This window comes from Bufo gargarizans, chromosome 1, assembly GCF_014858855.1.
Source record: "Bufo gargarizans isolate SCDJY-AF-19 chromosome 1, ASM1485885v1, whole genome shotgun sequence".
Lineage (NCBI taxonomy): Eukaryota > Metazoa > Chordata > Amphibia > Anura > Bufonidae > Bufo > Bufo gargarizans.
This window is the reverse complement of record NC_058080.1, coordinates 733830481-733854621: the sequence shown is the minus strand read 5'-3', so window position 1 is coordinate 733854621 and position 24141 is coordinate 733830481.

The following is a 24141-nucleotide window of genomic DNA, read 5'->3' as shown; positions in this document are numbered from 1 at the left end:
TCACCTTCAGGCCCTCACTACAATGTTTTATGGGGTTCGCTCACCCTCAGGCCCTCACTACAATGTTTCATAAGGTTTGCTCACCTGTCGGCCCTCACTTCAGTGTTTTATGGGGTTTGCTCATCTGTAGGCCCACACCTCCAATGTTTTATACGGTCTGCTCACCTGTAGGCCCTCACTACAATATTTTATGGGGTTCGCTCACCTTCAGGAACCTCACGTCCAATGTTTCATACAGTCTTCTCAGCTGTAGGCCCTCACTACAATGTTTTATGGGGTTCGTTCAACTGTAGGCCTTCACCTCCAATGTTTCATATGTTCTGCTCAGCTGTAGGCCCTCACTACAATGTTTTATGGGGTTTGCTCACCATAAGGCCCTCACTACAATGTTTTATGGGGTTTTGCTCACCTGTAGGCCCTCACCTCCAATGTTTCATACGGTCTGCTCACCTGTAGGCCCTCACTAAAATGTATTATGGGGTTCGCTCACCTTTAGGCCCTCACTACAATGTTTTATGGGGTTCGTTCAGCTGTAGGCCCTCACTACAATGTTTTATGGGGTTCGCTCATCCTCAGGCCCTCACTACAATGTTTTATGGGGTTCCCTCACCCTCAGGCCCTCACTACAATGTTTCATATGGTTTGCTCACCTGTAGGCCCTCACTTCAGTGTTTTATGGGGTTTGCTCACCTGTAGGCCCACACCTCCAATGTTTTATACGGTCTGCTCACCTGTAGGCCCTCACTACAATATTTTATGGGGTTCGCTCACCTTCAGGAACCTCACGTCCAATGTTTCATACAGTCTTCTCAGCTGTAGGCCCTCACTACAATGTTTTATGGGGTTCGTTCACCTGTAGGCCTTCACCTCCAATGTTTCATATGGTCTGCTCAGCTGTAGGCCCTCACCTCCAATGTTTCATACGGTCTGCTCAGCTGTAGGCCCTCACTACAATGTTTTATGGGGTTCGCTCACCTGTAGGCCTTCACCTCCAATGTTTCATACAGTCTGCTCAGCTGTAGGCCCTCACTACAATGTTTTATACGGTCTGCTCAGCTGTAGGCCCTCACTACAATGTTTTATGGGGTTTGCTCACCATAAGGCCCTCACTACAATGTTTTATGGGGTTCACTCACCTTCAGGCCCTCATCTCCAATGTTTCATATGGTCTGCTCAGCTGTAGGCCCTCACTACAATGTTTTATGGGGTTCGCTCGCCTTCAGGCCCTCACCTCCAATGTTTCATACGGTCTGCTCAGTTGTAGGCCCTCACCTCCAATGTTTCATACGGTCTGCTCAGTAGAAGGCCTTCACCTCCAATATTTCATACGGTCTGCTCAACTGCAAGCCCTCACTACAATGTTTCATACGGTCTGCTCAGCTGTAGGCCCTCACTGCAATGTTTTATGGAGTTTGCTCACCATAAGGCCCTCACTACAATGTTTTATATGGTTCGCTCACCTGTAGGCCCTCACCTCCAATGTTTCATACGGTCTGCTCAGTTGTAGGCCCTCACCTCTAATATTTCATACGGTCTGCTCAGCTGTAAGCCCTCACTACAATGTTTCATACGGTCTGCTCGCCTGTAGGCCCTCACTACAATGTTTTATGGGGGTCGCTCACCTGTAGGCCCTCACTACAATGTTTTATGGGGTTTGCTCACCCTCAGGCCCTCACTACAATGTTTCATATGGTTTGCTCACCTGTAGGCCCTCACTTCAGTGTTTTATGGGGTTTGCTCAGCTGCAGGCCCTCACCTTAAATGTTTTATACGGTCTGCTCATCTGTAGGCCCTCACTACAATGTTTTATGGGGTTCGCTCACCTTCAGGAGCCTCACGTCCAATGTTTCATACGGTCTGCTCAGCTGTAGGCCCTCACTACAATGTTTTATGGGGTTCGCTCACCTGTAGGCCTTCACCTCCAATGTTTCATATGGTCCGCTCAGCTGTAGGCCCTCACCTCCAATGTTTCATACGGTCTGCTCAGCTGTAGGCCCTCACTACAATGTTTTATGGGGTTCGCTCCCCTGTAGGCCTTCACCTCCAATGTTTCATACAGTCTGCTCACCTGTAGGCCCTCACTACAATGTTTTATATGGTCTGCTCAGCTGTAGGCCCTCACTACAATGTTTTATGGGGTTTGCTCACCATAAGGCCCTCACTACAATGTTTTATGGGGTTCGCTCACCTGTAGGCCCTCACCTCCAATGTTTCATACGGTCTGCTCAGTTGTAGGCCGACACCTCCAATGTTTTATACGGTCTGCTCAGTTGTAGGCCCTCACCTCCAATATTTCATACGGTCTGCTCAGCTATAAGCTCTCACTACAATGTTTAATACGGTCTGCTCACCTGTAGGCCCTCACTACAATGTTTTATGGGGTTTGCTCACCTTCAGGCCCTCACCTCTAATGTTTCATATGGTCTGCTCAGCTGTAGGCCCTCACTACAATGTTTTATGGTGTTTGCTTACATAAGGCCCTCACTACAATGTTTTATATAGTTCGCTCACCTGTAGGCCCTCACCTCCAATGTTTCATGCGGTCTGCTCAGCTGTAAGCCCTCACTACAATGTTTCATACGGTCTGCTCACCTGTAGGCCCTCACTACAATGTTTAATGGGGTTCGATCACCTTCAGGTTCTCACCTCCAATGTTTTCCAGGGTCAGCTCACCAGCAGGCCCTCAACCATAATGTTTAAGAGGGTCAGCTGAGCAGCAGGCCCTCCCCCGTAATGTTTTAGAGGGTAACCAGCAGGCCCTTGCTCCTAATGTTTTTGGAGGGTCAGCAGCAGGCTATTAATAATAATTTTTAAAGGGTGTGTAGATGCCCTCCTTTATGTGTAATAAAAGGTGCATTGGAGTGCGTGTTCCTTGTAATTTTTGGCAGGCCTTTTACTTAGTGCAGAGGCTGTATAAGTGTAGGAGTCCCACTACCTGAACAATTGTAGCACCATGTGAATGAGGCCCTCCTTTATGTGATATACAGGCTGTATCTCTTTTTCCGTGTAATTTTTGGCAGCACTTACACTGGATATACAATTGAATCTACAGGAAAGAATGTTTCCTAACAATTTTTCCTCTAAAAAGGATTTTTTTTTTGTGGGGGCGGGGTTTGGGGCGTTTTGTCAGTCTGTAAAAGTGGAGTACAACTCGGACAACATGGTTCCCAGCAGCGACATTTGTGTCCAAGATGCATCCAGACATGGTCCCCCCACACGGATTCCACCCGGTGCTGCAGCTTTCGATCACTCATGCATGTGTGGGGCATGAGCTGTTGTAACATCGGTATAGATAATTGTTCTATATAGCACTGTTTTTAGTGCCTCTTATTATCACATTTGTGATGGTCTCAGGCAGTATATAATTGTTTACTTATTTTTTCACTGTTATGCCACTGGTCTCATATATATGTATTCTAGAGTCATGTCATTGTGGGTATCGGCGGCTGGTTTTTATCTGGTATATCATCGCTGTCTCCAATTCATGGCTGGCCCAGGGAGGCGTCTGCTAAACCGTGAGTAACCGATGAACTGTTGTACCCTGTCGGCCTACCGTGAACCTCACGTGTTTTACCACTGTGGACTGGCATGTTGCACTCCTCAACGGTCTCTGGGTCAGGAGCCTGACTGCTCGCAACCCCAGCTCCCACTCCACTCTCCTCATCACTACTTGCCCGCCTAGCGGAGGAAGCGGCGAGTGTCTCCTCCAGATCTTGGCTGGGCAGTAGCTGCTGACTGTCCTCTAGTAGCTCGTCCTCGCTGTATAGTGGAGCTGAGCCCACAGCATACAATACTTCTCCGGCTGACGGAACAGAAGAGGACAAAGGCAGGTTGAAGACAGGTGGGGGAACAGGGCCTGCTCCTGGGCCATGCCAACTAAGTCTGACAAACCCACTGACTCTTGGCTGGGGGTGTCCAATGTTCGTTGGGACAAAGTGGATGACCGAGTCAACCATTCAAGAACTGCTGGGTTGCTGGTCAAGCCACGACCGCTAGATGACACCGGGAGCTCCGGCCTCTCACTGCGACCCCTGCTGTCACGGCCCCTTACTCTGCTGCGACCTCTGCCTGCGCCAGAAACATTTAGGCCTCTGCCGCTCCTCTGTGCGGGGCACGTCTCTGTCTGACATACTGTTAGATCAAATAAGTAAATAAAAAGGAAATTAAAACACCCCTAAAAGCGCAGAATATACTTTTCTTTTCTACTTATATACGCCACTAAAGGCTTTTCAGCAGATAACTGCAGCGCTGAACGCAGAATATATATATATTTTTTTCTACCCCAATAACAGAAACGGTTTGCTGGAATTACAGAGCTGTATGATGGCAGTGTGGCCCCGCAGTCAGTGCAGCGAGGTGTAATAGGATTGTTCCTGTTCCCCAGGCTGTAACCTCCCCGACTGAACCCTATCCTTTCCCTGCAGCTGACATTATCTTTCCCTGAACTTATAAATTGTTTCTTCAGCACAATGAAGTCTTTCCTCGCACTGTCCCTAGCGCCTGCTGACGTCTCTCCCTGCACTAAGTGCACTGGAAAATGGCAGAATCCAAGATGGCTGAGGCTATTTATAGGGCTGTGACATCACAGGGCTGGCTGCTGATTGGCTGCATGCATGGCATTGTGGGTGATCCCGCCTTCCCAGAGTTCCTTGCTCCATGTCCTCACACGTGCAGCAGCCATTTTAGGAAAAAATGTGAATCGTTACCACGAAGCGTGAGGAAATTCAGCTTCTGTGCGAATCAAATTTTTTCTGAAATTCGGATCGAATTCCACTTCGTCAGCTTCTATTCGCTCTAATTACTACTACCACTACTACCTACCCTTTCCACATCCACACCGCACTGCTGCTGCTACTGCTACTACTATTACTACTACTACTATTACTATTACCACTACTACTACTACTACCACTACTACCTACCCTTTCCACATCCACACCGCACTGCTGCTGCTACTGCTACTACTATTACTACTACTACTATTACTATTACCACTACTACTACTACTACTACCACTACTACCTACCCTTTCCACATCCACACCGCACTGCTGCTGCTACTGCTATTACTACTACTACTATTACTACTATTACCACTACTACTACTACCACTACTACCTACCCTTTCCACATCCACACCGCACTGCTGCTGCTACTGCTATTACTACTACTACTATTACTACTATTACCACTACTACTACTACCACTACTACCTACCCTTTCCACATCCACACCGCACTGCTGCTGCTGCTATTACTACTACTATTACTACTACTACTACTACTATTACTATTACTACTACTATTACCACTACTACCTACCCTTTCCACATCCACACCGCACTGCTGCTGCTACTGCTACAACTATTACTACTACTACTACTACTACTACTATTACCACTACTACTACTACTATTACCACTACTACTACTACTATTATCACTACTACCTACCCTTTCCACATCCACACCGCACTGCTGCTGCTACTGCTACTACTATTACTACTACTACTATTACTATTACCACTACTACTACTACTACCACTACTACCTACCCTTTCCACATCCACACCGCACTGCTGCTGCTGCTATTACTACTACTATTACTACTACTACTACTACTATTACTATTACTACTACTATTACCACTACTACCTACCCTTTCCACATCCACACCGCACTGCTGCTGCTACTGCTACTACTATTACTACTACTACTACTACTATTACCACTACTACTACTACTATTACCACTACTACTACTACTATTATCACTACTACCTACCCTTTCCACATCCACACTGCACTGCTGTTGCTGCCACTACTATTACTATTACCCCTACCACTACTACTATTACTACTACCACTACTACCTACCCTTTCCACATCCACACTGCACTGCTGTTGCTACCACTACTATTACTACTACCCCTACCACTACTATTACTACCCAAACTACTACTACTATTACTACCACTACTACCTACCCTTTCCACATCGACACTGCACTGCTGATACTACTATCACTATCACCATTACTACTACTACTACCACTACCTACCCTTTCCACATCTACACTACACTGCACTGCTGCTGCTACTACTACTACCACCAGGCTCGGACTGGCCCAGAGGGGTACAGGTGAATCCCCTGGTGGGCCCCTAGTGGCACATAACACAGTAGACTTACTGCACTACAGACATATAGTCATTATGCAGCACTACAACCAGAAACTCCCCAGTCTATTATTATAGACACGATCAGAGCGGCGATGACTTCTAGGTAGAGAGGAGACCTGCCAGTGTCCTCTTCTCCCCAGGACCTACCTTCTCAATGTTGCTGCAGGAACCCCCATATTCAATCATCTGGTAGCATCTTCCTGCTGTGTGAGCAGTAGTGTTGATCACAAATATTCGAATTGCGAATTATCGTGAATATCGGCACTTCGAGAATTTGCGATTATTTATATAGTGATATATATTCGTAATTTCGAATATTCGAGATGTTTTTTTAAATCAGTACCCATGATCCCTCCCTGCTTGTAGTTTGTGGGCCAATGAGGAGGCTGCAGTATCTTTGACTTTAGGAGTACAATTTTTCTCGCTCATTTTTCAATTGCCGATTTCCGCATTCAAGAAAATAATGACTGGAGATAAACGAATTCTCGAATTTGAGAATATTCGCCCAAATAGATGCAAAATATCACAAATTTGAATATTGCCCCTGCCGCTCATCACTAGTGAGCAGGTCATATTTGAATGTAGCCTTCAAAATAAATTTTACTCATGGGCCCTAGGCTCCTACCCTTTCCACATCCACACTGCTACTACTACCACTACTACTTCTATTACCACCACATGCCCTTTCCACATCCACACTACACTGCTGCTGCAGCTACTGCTACCACTACTACCTACCCTTTCCACATCTACACTGCTACTACTACTACTATTATTACTACCACTACTACTACTACTGTTACTACTACTATTACTACTACTACCACTACTACTACTACTACTACTACTACTACTACTACCACTACTACCTACCCTTTCCACATCCACACTGCTACTACTACCACTACTACTACAATTACTACTATTATTACCACCACCTACCCTTTCCACATCCACACTACACTGCTGCTGCAGCTACTACTACCACTACTACCTACCCTTTCCACATCCACACTGCTACTACTACCACTACTACTACAATTACTACTATTATTACCACCACCTACCCTTTCCACATCCACACTACACTGCTGCTGCTGCAGCTACTACTGCCACTACTACCTACCCTTTCCACATCTACACTGCTACTACTACCACTACTACTACAATTACTCCTACTATTACCACCACCTACCCTTTCCACATCCACACTACACTGCTGCTGCAGCTACTACTACCACTACTACCTACCCTTTCCATATCTACACTGCTACTACTACTACTACTATTACTACTACCACTACTACTGTTACTACTACTATTACTACTACCACCACTACTACTACTACTACTATTACTACTACCACTACTACTATTACTACTACTATTACCACCACCTACCCTTTCCACATCCACACTACACTGCTGCTGCAGCTACTACTACCACTACTACCTACCCTTTCCACATCTACACTGCTACTACTACTACTATTACTACTACCACTACTACTGTTACTACTACTATTACTACTACCACCACTACTACTACTACTATTACTACTACCACTACTACTATTACTACTACTATTACCACCACCTACCCTTTCCACATCCACACTACACTGCTGCTACTCCCAACTAAGAGTACTTTTTTAGGCTCGTTCATAGCGATACTATTTTTCTTTTGATGACCTTCTCTTGTGCCTACTGGCAGCATTCTCACTCGGTCAAGGCATTATTTTTGGACGCTTGGTCCCAACAAGCCACATTTTTTCCCCATAACACCACGGGGCTCATCTATGAACTATGGTACACCTGCTTTCTGGTCTAAAGTCACAGATGGCGTCTACACTATTTTGCGACTTTTTGTTGTTTTTGCAACATTTTTGTCTCCAAATCAATTCTGCAAGAGTTAAATTTGATTAAAAAAATAAACAAAAAGAGGTAACAAGTTTTCCTAAAAATGCAAAAAGTCCCAAGAGAATGAAGTGGGTTATATCCCTATTTCCAGGGCAATTGGAGTCACGTTGGTTCGGGTAGAATTGATTCGGGTACAAGGATTTGGCGAGACCAGATCTCAGAGATTCCGCTCATCTCTAGTGGACCCTGCAGGCTCCTGATTATAGCATTCACTGTATTATAATTACACAGCTTCCTTCCTCTTTCTTCTCTGTACATTTCTTTATTCAAGCAGAGATTTTCTCCGCTGTCTTCTGCTGATCACCACGGACATGGCTGATGCTGTGACTTATGCCGACCTGAAATTTGAGATTCCAATGAAGGAGATCAAAGCAGCGGGTAACGTGATATCTTAAGTTGTAAGGATTCGGAGGGGGGATGTTTCTGGTAATTTATATAATAAGTATAGCGTTATAGTATATGTAGCCATGATGTAGACCTCCAATATAGTCATCAGTATAGTACACAGGACTATGTGTGATATACCAGGACGCACTGTGTGGACAGGATATAGTATATGTAGATCAGCCATCCATCTCCATGATGTAGACCTCCAGTATAGTCATCAGGACAGTGCTCAGGACTATGTGTGATATACCAGGATGCACTGTCTGGTCAGGATATAGTATATGTAGATCTGTCATCCATCTCCATGATGTAGACCTCCAGTATAGTCATCAGTATAGTACACATGACTATGTGTGATATACCAGGACGCACTGTGTGGACAGGATATAGTATATGTAGATCAGCCATCCATCTCCATGATGTAGACCTCCAGTATAGTCATCAGGACAGTACACAGGACTATGTGTGATATACCAGGACGCACTGTGTGGACAGGATATAGTATATGTAGATCAGCCATCCATCTCCATGATGTAGACCTCCAGTATAGTCATCAGGACAGTACACAGGACTATGTGTGATAGATATATCAGGATAGACTGTGTGGACAGGATATAGAATATGTAGATCAGTCATCCATCTCCATGATGTAGACCTCCAGTATAGTCATCAGGACAGTGCACAGGACTATGTGTGATATACCAGGACGCACTGTGTGGTCAGGATATAGTATATGTAGATCAGCCATCCATCTCCATGATGTAGACCTCCAGTATAGTCATCAGTGTAGTACACAGGACTATGTGTGATATACCAGGACGCACTGTGTGGACAGGATATAGTATATGTAGATCAGTCATCCATCTCCATGATGTAGACCTCCAGTATAGTCATCAGGACAGTGCACAGGACTATGTGTGATATACCAGGATGCACTGTGTGGTCAGGATATAGTATATGTAGATCAGCCATCCATCTCCATGATGTAGACCTCCAGTATAGTCATCAGGACAGTACACAGGACTATGTGTGATATACCAGGACGCACTGTGTGGACAGGATATAGTATATGTAGATCAGCCATCCATCTCCATGACGTAGACCTCCAGTATAGTCATCAGGACAGTACACAGGACTATGTATGATATACCAGGACGCACTGTGTGGACAGGATATAGTATATGTAGATCAGCTATCCATCTCCATGATGTAGACCTCCAGTATAGTCATCAGGACAGTGCACAGGACTATGTGTGATATACCAGGACGCACTGTGTGGACAGGATATAGTATATGTAGATCTGTCATCCATCTCCATGATGTAGACCTCCAGTATAGTCATCAGGACAGTACACAGGACTATGTGTGATATACCAGGACGCACTGTGTGGTCAGGATATAGTATATGTAGATCAGCCATCCATCTCCATGATGTAGACCTCCAGTATAGTCATCAGGACAGTACACAGGACTATGTGTGATATACCAGGATGCACTGTGTGGACAGGATATAGTATATGTAGATCAGCCATCCATCTCCATGATGTAGACCTCCAGTATAGTCATCAGGACAGTGCACAGGACTATGTGTGATATACCAGGACGCACTGTGTGGTCAGGATATAGTATATGTAGATCAGTCATTCATCTCCATGATGTAGACCTCCAGTATAGTCATCAGGACAGTACAGAGGAATATGTGTGATATACCAGGACGCACTGTGTGGACAGGATATAGTATATGTAGATCAGTCATCCATCTCCATGATGTAGACCTCCAGTATAGTCATCAGGACAGTACAGAGGAATATGTGTGATATACCAGGACGCACTGTGTGGACAGGATATAGTATATGTAGATCTGTCATCCATCTCCATGATGTAGACCTCCAGTATAGTCATCAGGACAGTGCACAGGACTATGTGTGATATACCAGGACGCACTGTGTAGTCAGGATATAGTATATGTAGATCAGCCATCCATCTCCATGATGTAGACCTCCAGTATAGTCATCAGGACAGTGCACAGGACTATGTGTGATATACCAGGACGCACTGTGTGGTCAGGATATAGTATATGTAGATCAGCCATCCATCTCCATGATGTAGACCTCCAGTATAGTCATCAGGACAGTGCACAGGACTATGTGTGATATACCAGGACGCACTGTGTGGTCAGGATATAGTATATGTAGATCAGTCATCCATCTCCATGATGTAGACCTCCAGTATAGTCATCAGGACAGTACAGAGGAATATGTGTGATATACCAGGACGCACTGTGTGGACAGGATATAGTATATGTAGATCAGTCATCCATCTCCATGATGTAGACCTCCAGTATAGTCATCAGGACAGTACAGAGGAATATGTGTGATATACCAGGACGCACTGTGTGGACAGGATATAGTATATGTAGATCTGTCATCCATCTCCATGATGTAGACCTCCAGTATAGTCATCAGGACAGTGCACAGGACTATGTGTGATATACCAGGACGCACTGTGTAGTCAGGATATAGTATATGTAGATCAGCCATCCATCTCCATGATGTAGACCTCCAGTATAGTCATCAGTATAGTACACAGGACTATGTGTGATATACCAGGACGCACTGTGTGGTCAGGATATAGTATATGTAGATCAGCCATCCATCTCCATGATGTAGACCTCCAGTATAGTCATCAGGACAGTACACAGGACTATGTGTGATATACCAGGACGCACTGTGTGGACAGGATATAGTATATGTAGATCAGCCATCCATCTCCATGATGTAGACCTCCAGTATAGTCATCAGGACAGTGCACAGGACTATGTGTGATATACCAGGACGCACTGTGTGGACAGGATATAGTATATGTAGATCTGTCATCCATCTCCATGATGTAGACCTCCAGTATAGTCATCAGGACAGTGCACAGGACTATGTGTGATATACCAGGACACACTGTGTGGTCAGGATATAGTATATGTAGATCAGCCATCCATCTCCATGATGTAGACCTCCAGTATAGTCATCAGGACAGTGCACAGGACTATGTGTGATATACCAGGACGCACTGTGTAGTCAGGATATAGTATATGTAGATCAGCCATCCATCTCCATGATGTAGACCTCCAGTATAGTCATCAGGACAGTGCACAGGACTATGTGTGATATACCAGGACGCACTGTGTGGTCAGGATATAGTATATGTAGATCAGCCATCCATCTCCATGATGTAGACCTCCAGTATAGTCATCAGGACAGTGCACAGGACTATGTGTGATATACCAGGACGCACTGTGTGGTCAGGATATAGTATATGTAGATCAGCCATCCATCTCCATGATGTAGACCTCCAGTATAGTCATCAGGACAGTACAGAGGAATATGTGTGATATACCAGGACGCACTGTGTGGACAGGATATAGTATATGTAGATCAGCCATCCATCTCCATGATGTAGACCTCCAGTATAGTCATCAGGACAGTGCACAGGACTATGTGTGATATACCAGGACGCACTGTGTGGTCAGGATATAGTATATGTAGATCAGCCATCCATCTCCATGATGTAGACCTCCAGTATAGTCATCAGGACAGTGCACAGGACTATGTGTGATATACCAGGACGCACTGTGTGGACAGGATATAGTATATGTAGATCAGTCATCCATCTCCATGATGTAGACCTCCAGTATAGTCATCAGGACAGTACAGAGGAATATGTGTGATATACCAGGACGCACTGTGTGGACAGGATATAGTATATGTAGATCTGTCATCCATCTCCATGATGTAGACCTCCAGTATAGTCATCAGGACAGTGCACAGGACTATGTGTGATATACCAGGACGCACTGTGTGGTCAGGATATAGTATATGTAGATCAGTCATCCATCTCCATGATGTAGACCTCCAGTATAGTCATCAGGACAGTACAGAGGAATATGTGTGATATACCAGGACGCACTGTGTGGACAGGATATAGTATATGTAGATCAGTCATCCATCTCCATGATGTAGACCTCCAGTATAGTCATCAGGACAGTACAGAGGAATATGTGTGATATACCAGGACGCACTGTGTGGACAGGATATAGTATATGTAGATCTGTCATCCATCTCCATGATGTAGACCTCCAGTATAGTCATCAGGACAGTGCACAGGACTATGTGTGATATACCAGGACGCACTGTGTAGTCAGGATATAGTATATGTAGATCAGCCATCCATCTCCATGATGTAGACCTCCAGTATAGTCATCAGGACAGTGCACAGGACTATGTGTGATATACCAGGACGCACTGTGTGGTCAGGATATAGTATATGTAGATCAGCCATCCATCTCCATGATGTAGACCTCCAGTATAGTCATCAGGACAGTGCACAGGACTATGTGTGATATACCAGGACGCACTGTGTGGTCAGGATATAGTATATGTAGATCAGCCATCCATCTCCATGATGTAGACCTCCAGTATAGTCATCAGGACAGTGCACAGGACTATGTGTGATATACCAGGACGCACTGTGTGGACAGGACATAGTATATGTAGATCAGCCATCCATCTCCATGATGTAGACCTCCAGTATAGTCATCAGGACAGTACACAGGACTATGTGTGATATACCAGGACGCACTGTGTGGTCAGGATATAGTATATGTAGATCAGCCATCCATCTCCATGATGTAGACCTCCAGTATAGTCATCAGGACAGTACACAGGACTATGTGTGATATACCAGGACGCACTGTGTGGTCAGGATATAGTATATGTAGATCAGCCATCCATCTCCATGATGTAGACCTCCAGTATAGTCATCAGGACAGTACACAGGTCTATGTGTGATATACCAGGACGCACTGTGTGGACAGGATATAGTATATATAGATCAGCTATCCATCTCCATGATGTAGACCTCCAGTATAGTCATCAGGACAGTGCACAGGACTATGTGTGATATATCAGGACGCACTGTGTGGACAGGATATAGTATATGTAGATCAGTCATCCATCTCCATGATGTAGACCTCCAGTATAGTCATCAGGACAGTACAGAGGAATATGTGTGATATACCAGGACGCACTGTGTGGACAGGATATAGTATATGTAGATCTGTCATCCATCTCCATGATGTAGACCTCCAGTATAGTCATCAGGACAGTGCACAGGACTATGTGTGATATACCAGGACGCACTGTGTAGTCAGGATATAGTATATGTAGATCAGCCATCCATCTCCATGATGTAGACCTCCAGTATAGTCATCAGGACAGTGCACAGGACTATGTGTGATATACCAGGACGCACTGTGTGGTCAGGATATAGTATATGTAGATCAGCCATCCATCTCCATGATGTAGACCTCCAGTATAGTCATCAGGACAGTGCACAGGACTATGTGTGATATACCAGGACGCACTGTGTGGTCAGGATATAGTATATGTAGATCAGCCATCCATCTCCATGATGTAGACCTCCAGTATAGTCATCAGGACAGTGCACAGGACTATGTGTGATATACCAGGACGCACTGTGTGGACAGGACATAGTATATGTAGATCAGCCATCCATCTCCATGATGTAGACCTCCAGTATAGTCATCAGGACAGTACACAGGACTATGTGTGATATACCAGGACGCACTGTGTGGTCAGGATATAGTATATGTAGATCAGCCATCCATCTCCATGATGTAGACCTCCAGTATAGTCATCAGGACAGTACACAGGACTATGTGTGATATACCAGGACGCACTGTGTGGTCAGGATATAGTATATGTAGATCAGCCATCCATCTCCATGATGTAGACCTCCAGTATAGTCATCAGGACAGTACACAGGTCTATGTGTGATATACCAGGACGCACTGTGTGGACAGATAGTTAAGGCTGCATGCAGCCTGTTGTTGTGGGAGGGGCCAGGTCCCCTACTTAAACCCCCCTGCACGACTCACCATTCACCGCGTCCGCCACCGCACTTCACGTGTTCGTCACTTCCGGTAAGCACGTAACTTCCGGCAAGCACGCGCCCCGGGTAAGTATCGCCGCGTTCCCATGGTGAGCTCCGGTCTCCCGCCTGCCGGCCTGTCCGTCCGCCGGCTCACTCCTTCACCCGCATTCGGCCGCCGCGGGCACCTCTCCCTCCCCTCTCCGCCGTCCGGCCGCCCGTCCTCTCGCGAGAAGCGGGACGCATGCGCGGCTCCACAGCACCCGCTCCCGAACGCACGCACGCGGGCGGCCGGGGGGGGGGGGGGGGGGGAACCGCCGGCCACAAGATGTGTCATGTCGCGGCACCCCGACTGTACACTGCAGCCGCGCATGATATGGATTGGGGAGCTGTCTGGGGGGGAGGCTGGCTGTTGCCCATGGCGACCAGTCACGGCCCGGCGGTCATTCCAAATCCTGCTCTTGGAGATTGGAGGCTGTGGTGTGGTTGGTTGCCATGGGCGGGGGGGGGGGCATCTTTCCCTTCAAAACATTGTCACAATCATGTCCCTTCTCTAAAAAAAAAAAAAAAAAAAAAAAACGGCCTCTCATGGGGCCTGGGCCTCGTCCTGCTCCAGGCCCAGCCCGGGATGGCCCCATGGTCATGACCGACACTGGGTGGTCTGAGCCCTGGCACACGGCGAATTGCCCGCCACGGGTGGCCAGATGGGCAATTCACGGGCCGCATCCCCTCCACATCCCGCTGCCCCTTCAGGCCGCCGTGCCGGGCCGGCGGGCCCACCCCCAGGTCCGCTCCGGCTAGGTCGGCACACGCCACGGTTCCGTCACACACGTCCAGCTCAGGGGCGCTCCAGGTCATCCAGGCCTCGGCCTACCCACGGCCTCCCTGCGGGGCCCCTGGGGGCTCCGGCCTTGGTACTCTCCATGTTCACATGTGTGTTCCTTTCCCAGGTGCCAGTAGCGTTCGTGGTTCCCGTCGTACCTTATTCCGACGTTCCCGACGTCAGGTTAGGTCCTGCAGGAAATTGCTGTCGGCCGCTCACGGGAGAACTCATACCTGAGGGTTCAGGTAGGTAGTCGGGGGCTGCTTCTGGCAGTCCCTCCTCCCGACATCCCGGGTTGCCTCCCAGGAGGCACACGGGGATGTGTTCTCACTCTCAACCCGAGACGGTCAGGTGTCTCCTCTGTCCTGCTTAAGCCTGAGGCGTTCAGGTGTCTTCTCTTTCCAGGTACCCTGAAACGTTCAGGTGTTCTTTCTGTCCATCTTGACCTGAGGCGTTCAGGTGTCTTCTCTCTCCAGGTTCCCTGAAACGTTCAGGGGCCTCTCGGTCCATCTTTGCCTGAGGCGTGCCGGTGGCTTCTCTGTATAAATACCCTGAAGCGCTCAGGGGTCTTCTCTGTCCATCTTTTCCCAAGGCGTCCAGGTGTCTGCTCCATCCAGGTACTCTGATGCGTTCTGGTATCTTTTCTGTCCTTCCTTGCCTAAGGCACTTAGGTGTCTTCTCTGTCCAGCTACCCTGAAGCGTTCAGGTGTCTTCTCTGTCCGTCCTTGCCTGAGGCATTCAGGTGTCTTCTCTGTCCAGATACCCTGAAGCGTTCAGGTGTCTTCTCTGTCCGTCCTTGCCTGAGGCATTCAGGTGTCTTCTCTGTCCAGATACCCTGAAGCGTTCAGGTGTCTTCTCTGTCCGTCCTTGCCTGAAGCGTTCAGGTGTCTTCTCTGTCCAGATACCCTGAAGCGTTCAGGTGTCTTCTCTGTCCGTCCTTGCCTGAGGCATTCAGGTGTCTTCTCTGTCCAGATACCCTGAAGCGTTCAGGTGTCGTCTCTGTCCGTCCTTGCCTGAGGCATTCAGGTGTCTTCTCTGTCCAGATACCCTGAAGCGTTCAGGTGTCTTCTCTGTCCGTCCTTGCCTGAAGCGTTCAGGTGTCTTTTCTGTCCATCCTTGCCTGAGGCGTTCAGGTGTCTTCTCTGTCCAGGCACCCTGAAACATTCAGGTGTCTTCTTCGTCCAGGTACCCTGAAGCGTTCAGGTGTCTTCACTGTCACGGTGTCCATGCACACCCACAATAGTTCCAGGCTCGCGCAGCTTTTTCTCACGTCACTCCCCACTTTCCAGTTCCCAGGTCCAGCCGGTTCGTTCCCGTCCGTCCTCTGACGGTAAGACAAGTGTGTTGACCCAACGCTCCCAGGTACGTCATCTTTTACGTTCATCCACGACTTTTTGTTAGTCGGGGTGCACGACCCCACGACCTCTCCAGCGGCCGTATTGTTGTCTTTAATTCCAGGTGTGGCAAGGTCTCTGCCATCGTTGAAGCCATGTCTCAGGTCTCCGACGTCGACGACATGTTGTCCCTCCCGGGTACGTCAGTCTCCAGTCAAGGCGGCCCAGTTGCCCTCCGGAGATGGACTGTGCCGAGGCTCATTGCGGAATTGGCCAAGAGAGGCATCAGACACCCAGCGTCAGCCAGGAAGGCCGAGTTATACCGCCTGTTGATGACCCAGTCCGGCGCTCCTGAAGGGGAAGATCCACCTCCAGCCATCCAACAGTCCCTGGTGCTGTTGCAGGCCTCCTTGGATTCCCTCATCTCGTCCGTGGCTGACATCAGGACCAGGGTGGTGGACTTGGAGTCCAGAACACCGGCATCTTCCCAGGCGGTGGTCCCCGTCTCCGATTCCCCTCTGTTGCAGCTTCCGGCTCCAGGTACGTTCCCGGCTGCTCCGGTGGTGGCTCCTGCGCACTTGGTACCCGACCACATCAGGAAGGACATCTTGGCGGGCAAGGACGTGAATCTCGCGTCCATCCTGATTGCGTCCCACGATGCCGCAGACAGCAAGACTTTTGACTGCGGGGAGGTCTCGGTGGTCCTTCGTGCCAAGGATGGGCGTCTCAACCGCAAGCTCTCTGTCATCGAGTTTGTTTTGGCCTTCGGCCTGTTTAGAGACGTGCTCTGCTCCGCTGCCCCGGCCCGCCGGGAGGAGCTGGACACGTATCTACACAGGGTCACTGGACTGGGGCACAAGTACGGCGGCACGGCTTTTTATGACTACCACCGCTCCTTCTCAGCCAAGGCCGCCGCCGCGCTTGCCCAGTTCCAGTTCTCCGTCAACTGGGCCACGCTGGACATGGAGTTGTTCTGCCAGCATTTCGCCGGCCTCCGGGCCCCCGCTTGTTCGACCTGCCAGTCGATTTTCCATTCCACTGAGTGGTGCCCTCAGACGGCCACGGCCCAACCAGACAAGGCCATTCCGGGCCCCTCTGGGGTCTCCCGCAGCCCCTCCACCACCGACAAGTTGGGCAGACCCATTGTCTACCTTGGCAACAGCCAAGTTTGCAACAACTTTAACTTTGGTGCATGTGTGTTTAGCGGTTGCAGGGCCCTGCACATCTGCTCCATCTGCTTCAGGGCCCACCCCAGGTCCACATGTCCCAAGAAGGGGTACAAACGCCTATGACTAGCCGACTGCGACATCAACCTCCTGGCTCTCCTGTTACGGGACCATCCGGTGCCAGGGTTCGTGGACTTCCTGATCACGGGCCTCTGCTCCGGGTTTGACACAGGGTTGGTGGCACTACCCCATTCCACCTGGGAGTGCGACAACCTGCAGTCGGCCAGGTCAGATCCCACCGCTGTACAGGAACTCCTGAATTCGGAGGTAGAGAAAGGGTTCCTCTTGGGCCCCTTCAACCAGGTTCCTTTCTCGCGCTGGCGCATCAGTCCCATAGGCATCGTGGCCAAAAAAGATTCTAATAAAAAACGTTTAATTTATGATCTCTCCGCCCCCCATGATTCTGTCATCCCCAGCATCAATTCGCTCATCCCTTCGGAAGAATTTTCCATGACCTACGCATCCATAGACGAGGCCATTGCCCTCATCCTTAGCGCCGGGAAAGGCGCCTGGTTGTCCAAAACTGACATTGCGGACGCCTTCAAACTGCTGCCCATTGCCCCTCACCTTTGGCAGTTCTATGGCATCAGGTGGGAAGGCAGGTTCTATTTTGCCAACAGGTTGACCTTCGGCTCAAAAAGCAGCCCGTGGTTATTCGACCAATTGGCGCAGGCCCTGCACTGGATCCTGATCCACCATGGCAGCGCCCCAGCGGTCATCCATTACCTGGACGACTTCCTCCTCATCGAACCTCCGCTAGGTCAACCATCAGGGCTGCTCTCACTCCTGGAGATCTTTGCCGCCCTTTCCATTCCAATCTCGCAGGGGAAGACCGCGGGGCCGGTAACTTCCATCACCTTCCTGGGCATTGTCCTGGACTCAGACAAAATGGAAGCCAGGCTCCCAGAGGCAAAGCTGTCCCAGATACGGGAAGTCGTGGCCAGGGCCATCACCTCGTCCCAGGTGACCAAGGTCGAGCTACAGTCCATCCTGGGTCGGCTGAACTTTGCCTTAAGGGTCATGCCCCAGGGCAGGGCTTTCATTTCCCGGCTGCTCTCGCTCCTTCCCTCAGCCTCCGAACCCAGCAGCATTGTCCACTTGGACAGGGCTGCCATGGCAGACTTACGCATGTGGGACAGCTTTCTGTTATCTTGGAACGGTGTCAGCCTGTTTGTCCCCTCATGGTCCCAGTCGTCCACCAGGGTGTTTGCCGATGCCGCAGCATCCCGGGGTTTCGCGGCCATATTCGGGTCCCAGTGGCTGGCTGGCCCATGGCCTTCTCAGGTCAGTTCTGACCCTCAGTCCCTCAGCTCATCACCATTCCTGGAATGTTACCCCATCGTGGCGGCCGCTTCTGTCTGGGGTCACCTCTGGGCGAATTCCAGCGTCATGTTTGTGTCTGACAGCCAGGACCTCGTGGACATCATCTCCAAAGGCCGAGCTAAGTCGGCCAGGGTCATGTCCCTGTTGCGCAAACTGGTCTGGCTGGCCATGACCCATAACTTTCATTTTTCATGTTCCCATATCCCAGGTACCAGCAACACGGCGGCCGATGCCTTATCAAGGTTCAATTTTCACACCTTCTTTCAGGTATGTCCAGAAGCAGACCGGACCGGGGCCCGAATTCCCGGTTTCAGCGACCTGATGTTGGACTAAGGTCTCTGCTGGCAACCGCCGAGGACCTCAGGCACCGATCCCTTTCGGTCAACACGGCTCGCAACTACGGCACGGGTTGGAACCACTTCCAGGCGTTTTCCAGGGTCCATCCCCAACAGGGGATGTCCTTCATTGAGTACATCATGGCTTTCATGGCCCATTGCCATGTCAACCTCAAGCTGGCACCCAGCACCATACGTTTGTACCTGGCCGGGGCACAGCACTTCTTAGCCCTTCAGAACCCAGAAGTACGCGCAGCGTTCACATCCCAAGCCGTCAAGGCCACGCTCAGAGGCATTGAGAAAAACAGTAAAGACTCCAACCCGTCCCGTCGGCCGGTCTCCGGTGAGCTGTTTAGGCAGCTGTCTACAGCCCTAGATGGCAATCCTTTTGGCCATTTCACTAGCCTGGTCATCAAAGCCGCGATGTACCTAAGCTTCTACGGCTTCCTTCGTCCAGGAGAATTTTCAGTTCCTTCCCGGAAAACGGTCTTCCTGAAAAAGAAACAGCTATCCTGGAGCCAGGATCATCTGGTACTAAGCCTGCCTTCCACCAAGACGTCCCAGACCGGTCCTCCCGTACTGATCCGTTTCTTCAAGTCCGGGAACGCCTGGTGTCCGGTGGTGGTACTCCAACATCTCCTGGGTTACACACCATCTCCAGATCCAGAGTCTCCGTTGCTGCCATTCCAGGGGAACCCCCTTTCCACGCCACAGTTTGTCTCCCACATCAGATCCCTGGTCGCAGGGTTGGGGGTGGACCCCAAGACCATATCAGGTCATTCATTCCGCATCGGAGCAGCTTCAGCGGCTTCCAAGCACGGGACGCCTCCGCACGTCATCCGTCACATGGGTAGGTGGAGATCTGCCTGTTTTTCCCGATACATCCCGGATCCGCTGACTGAAACCCGACAGGTATTCCGTTCCTTGGCTTTGTAACCCTGTTTCACACGCATTAAACAGCAGCACTTCTCCTACCTGGTGTCTCTTTGGCCCTCTTTTTAGGCAGGCCCACGTCCCGTGGCTCCAGGCACACACCAGCCACTGTCCAGCCCCCTCCCGTCACCTTACTGACCGTGGCCGCGGCCACAAATAGTTAAGGCTGCATGCAGCCTGTTGTTGTGGGAGGGGCCAGGTCCCCTACTTAAACCCCCCTGCACGACTCACCATTCACCGCGTCCGCCACCGCACTTCACCCACCCTTTCCCCCCCCTTTCTTCCACTCTCCCTAGGGTTGGCCCTCTTTTTAGGCAGGCCCACGTCCCGTGGCTCCAGGCACACACCAGCCACTGTCCAGCCCCCTCCCGTCACCTTACTGACCGTGGCCGCGGCCACAAGATATAGTATATATAGATCAGCTATCCATCTCCATGATGTAGACCTCCAGTATAGTCATCAGGACAGTACACAGGACTATGTATGATATACCAGGACGCACTGTGTGGTCAGGATATAGTATATGTAGATCAGCCATCCATCTCCATGATGTAGACCTCCAGTATAGTCATCAGGACAGTGCACAGGACTATGTGTGATATACCGACGCACTGTGTGGACAGGATATAGTATATGTAGATCAGCCATCCATCTCCATGATGTAGACCTCCAGTATAGTCATCAGGACAGTACACAGGTCTATGTGTGATATACCAGGACACACTGTGTGGTCAGGATATAGTATATGTAGATCAGCCATCCATCTCCATGACGTAGACCTCCAGTATAGTCATCAGGACAGTGCTCAGGACTATGTGTGATATACCAGGACGCACTGTGTGGTCAGGATATAGTATATGTAGATCAGCCATCCATCTCCATGATGTAGACCTCCAGTATAGTCATCAGGACAGTGCACAGGACTATGTAAGATATACCAGGACGCACTGTGTGGTCAGAATATAGTATATGTAGATCAGTCACCCATCTCCATGATGTAGACCTCCAGTATAGTCATCAGGACAGTGCACAGGACTATGTGTGATATACCAGGATGCACTGTGTGGTCAGGATATAGTATATGTAGATCAGCCATCCATCTCCATGATGTAGACCTCCAGTATATCAGGACAGTACACAGGACTATGTGTGATATACCAGGACGCACTGTGTGGTCAGGATATAGTATATGTAGATCAGCCATCCATCTCCATGATGTAGACCTCCAGTATAGTCATCAGGACAGTACACAGGACTATGTGTGATATACCAGGACAGACTGTGTGGACAGGATATAGTATATGTAGATCAGTCATCCATCTCCATGATGTAGACCTCCAGTATAGTCATCAGGACAGTGCACAGGACTATGTGTGATATACCAGGACGCACTGTGTGGACAGGATATAGTATATGTAGATCAGCCATCCATCTCCATGATGTAGACCTCCAGTATAGTCATCAGGACAGTGCACAGGACTATGTGTGATATACCAGGACGCACTGTGTGGTCAGGATATAGTATATGTAGATTAGTCATCCATCTCCATGATGTAGACCTCCAGTATAGTCATCAGGACAGTGCACAGGACTATGTGTGATATGCCAGGACGCACTGTGTGGACAGGATATAGTATATGTAGATCATCCATCCATCTCCATGATGTAGACCTCCAGTATAGTCATCAGGACAGTGCACAGGACTATGTGTGATATACCAGGACGCACTGTGTGGTCAGGATATAGTATATGTAGATCAGCCATCCATCTCCATGATGTAGACCTCCAGTATAGTCATCAGGACAGTACACAGGACTATGTGTGATATACCAGGACGCACTGTGTGGTCAGGATATAGTATATGTAGATCAGCTATCCATCTCCATGATGTAGACCTCCAGTATAGTCATCAGTATAGTACACAGGACTATGTGTGATATACCAGGACGCACTGTGTGGACAGGATATAGTATATGTAGATCAGCCATCCATCTCCATGATGTAGACCTCCAGTATAGTCATCAGGACAGTGCACAGGACTAGTGTGATATACCAGGACGCACTGTGTGGTCAGGATATAGTATATGTAGATCAGCCATCCATCTCCATGATGTAGACCTCCAGTATAGTCATCAGGACAGTGCACAGGACTGTTTGTGGACTACATTGCTCTCAGTGTCGTATCCTTTAGGTTATTTCAGGCTGAGACTCATTCATGCTCTTCAGTGGTGAAATAGTTCCTTATAGTGTCCACATAGTCCTACAATGTCTGGGTTTGTGGACCGTTCAGCTGAACACAGTATTTTTCATTCACACTTGTCCTTTGTGATTACAGATGATTTCCAGGAGAATGATGTGGATGATGGGGATGTCACCTACGAGAACGTTACTGGTACAAAACCATCAAGTGTGAGACCAGAACCACCAACATTCCCTACTGGACCAGAGCGCCCACCGAGGACAGGTCTGTGTATTACAAGGCTAGTGCATGTGTCTGCACAATTAGATTATAGATTATCAAAAAATGAGTGGAATATTTACTGGTGTAAAGTTTCCTCCTCTCAAGATGAAAATGTAGTATTTTCTGGAGCGGTTTTGTCCGGTGTGCAGATGTTTTTGTGATGGATTCTTTTTTCTGTGCAGTCATCAAATTCAGTGAACCTGTGATTATCCAGTGTGGTTTATGGTGGCCAGGGATCCGGTTTTTGGCTGGAAAGTCCGGCTTTCAGACTCCCTGTCCTCCATCCGGCGCTGGGCCTGGACAGACACAGGAATGTCCTTTTGAACAGCTCACTCTCAGACCGCAGCACTGTGCCGTCTGAGCGTGAGCTGCAGGGAGAAAGTCACCCTCCCTGCCACCCCAGCAGCTGACAGAAGTAGATTTTTACCTTCATTTCCTTCAATCCCTGTCGGCTGCGGAGTGGGAGGGGCGTGACCTACTGGACCGGGGGAGTGGTTTTTAAGTCCGTCTTTTGAAGTTGGCCTGAATGGCTACCCTGATGTGATTACCTATCAGGGTACCTGACACTAGTGACGCCGTCACCTGCACACGTGATCTGAATCATCGCATGATGTGATTTGTACTGATACAACTAAACCTTCCCACCGGTCACCACCTGTAAAGAAGGGCGGGGGTCTTCTTAAAGCTTACAGTGATCCCATCTCAATTTTTTGGGGGGCTGTCAGGAGCAGTGTTGTCCAAGTCCCCATCCACATCACTGTCCACATATAGACACTGATAGCTGTAGATATTCATGTGGACGGGGAAATGTCCTCGCCTTGACTTCATCTCAATGCAATGGTCAGAGACTGAACATATAAACTCCCAGCGCTGTAGTACATGTGTCTGCATGGCCAGGAGTCGGGGGTGCCCCCACCCCAATTTACAGGGCCATCCCCAATAATCCAAGAGGGTTGGAAAGTGGCGATGATGGTGAGAAGGGCAGAACTGAGACAACCCCTCCGGTATTGAGCAGCTGTGATGAGGCTGAGGATCTCACCGACACTCGTTCAGGTGTCACCAGCGGGATAACAGAGCGAGGTGTAGGATATTATATATATCAGAGGAGGAGGCGCCTGAAAACTTCCAGAAATCAGTAATTCTGACTCTTATGTGTCTCCTTTAGGATTCTGGTCCAGAGCCCCGCTCATGATGCTGCTCCCCTTACTGGCATCTGTCATGTTACTGGCCTCTACTATTGGACTGTCAGTCAAGTGTAAGTGACATCTGTCAAGTTAGGTT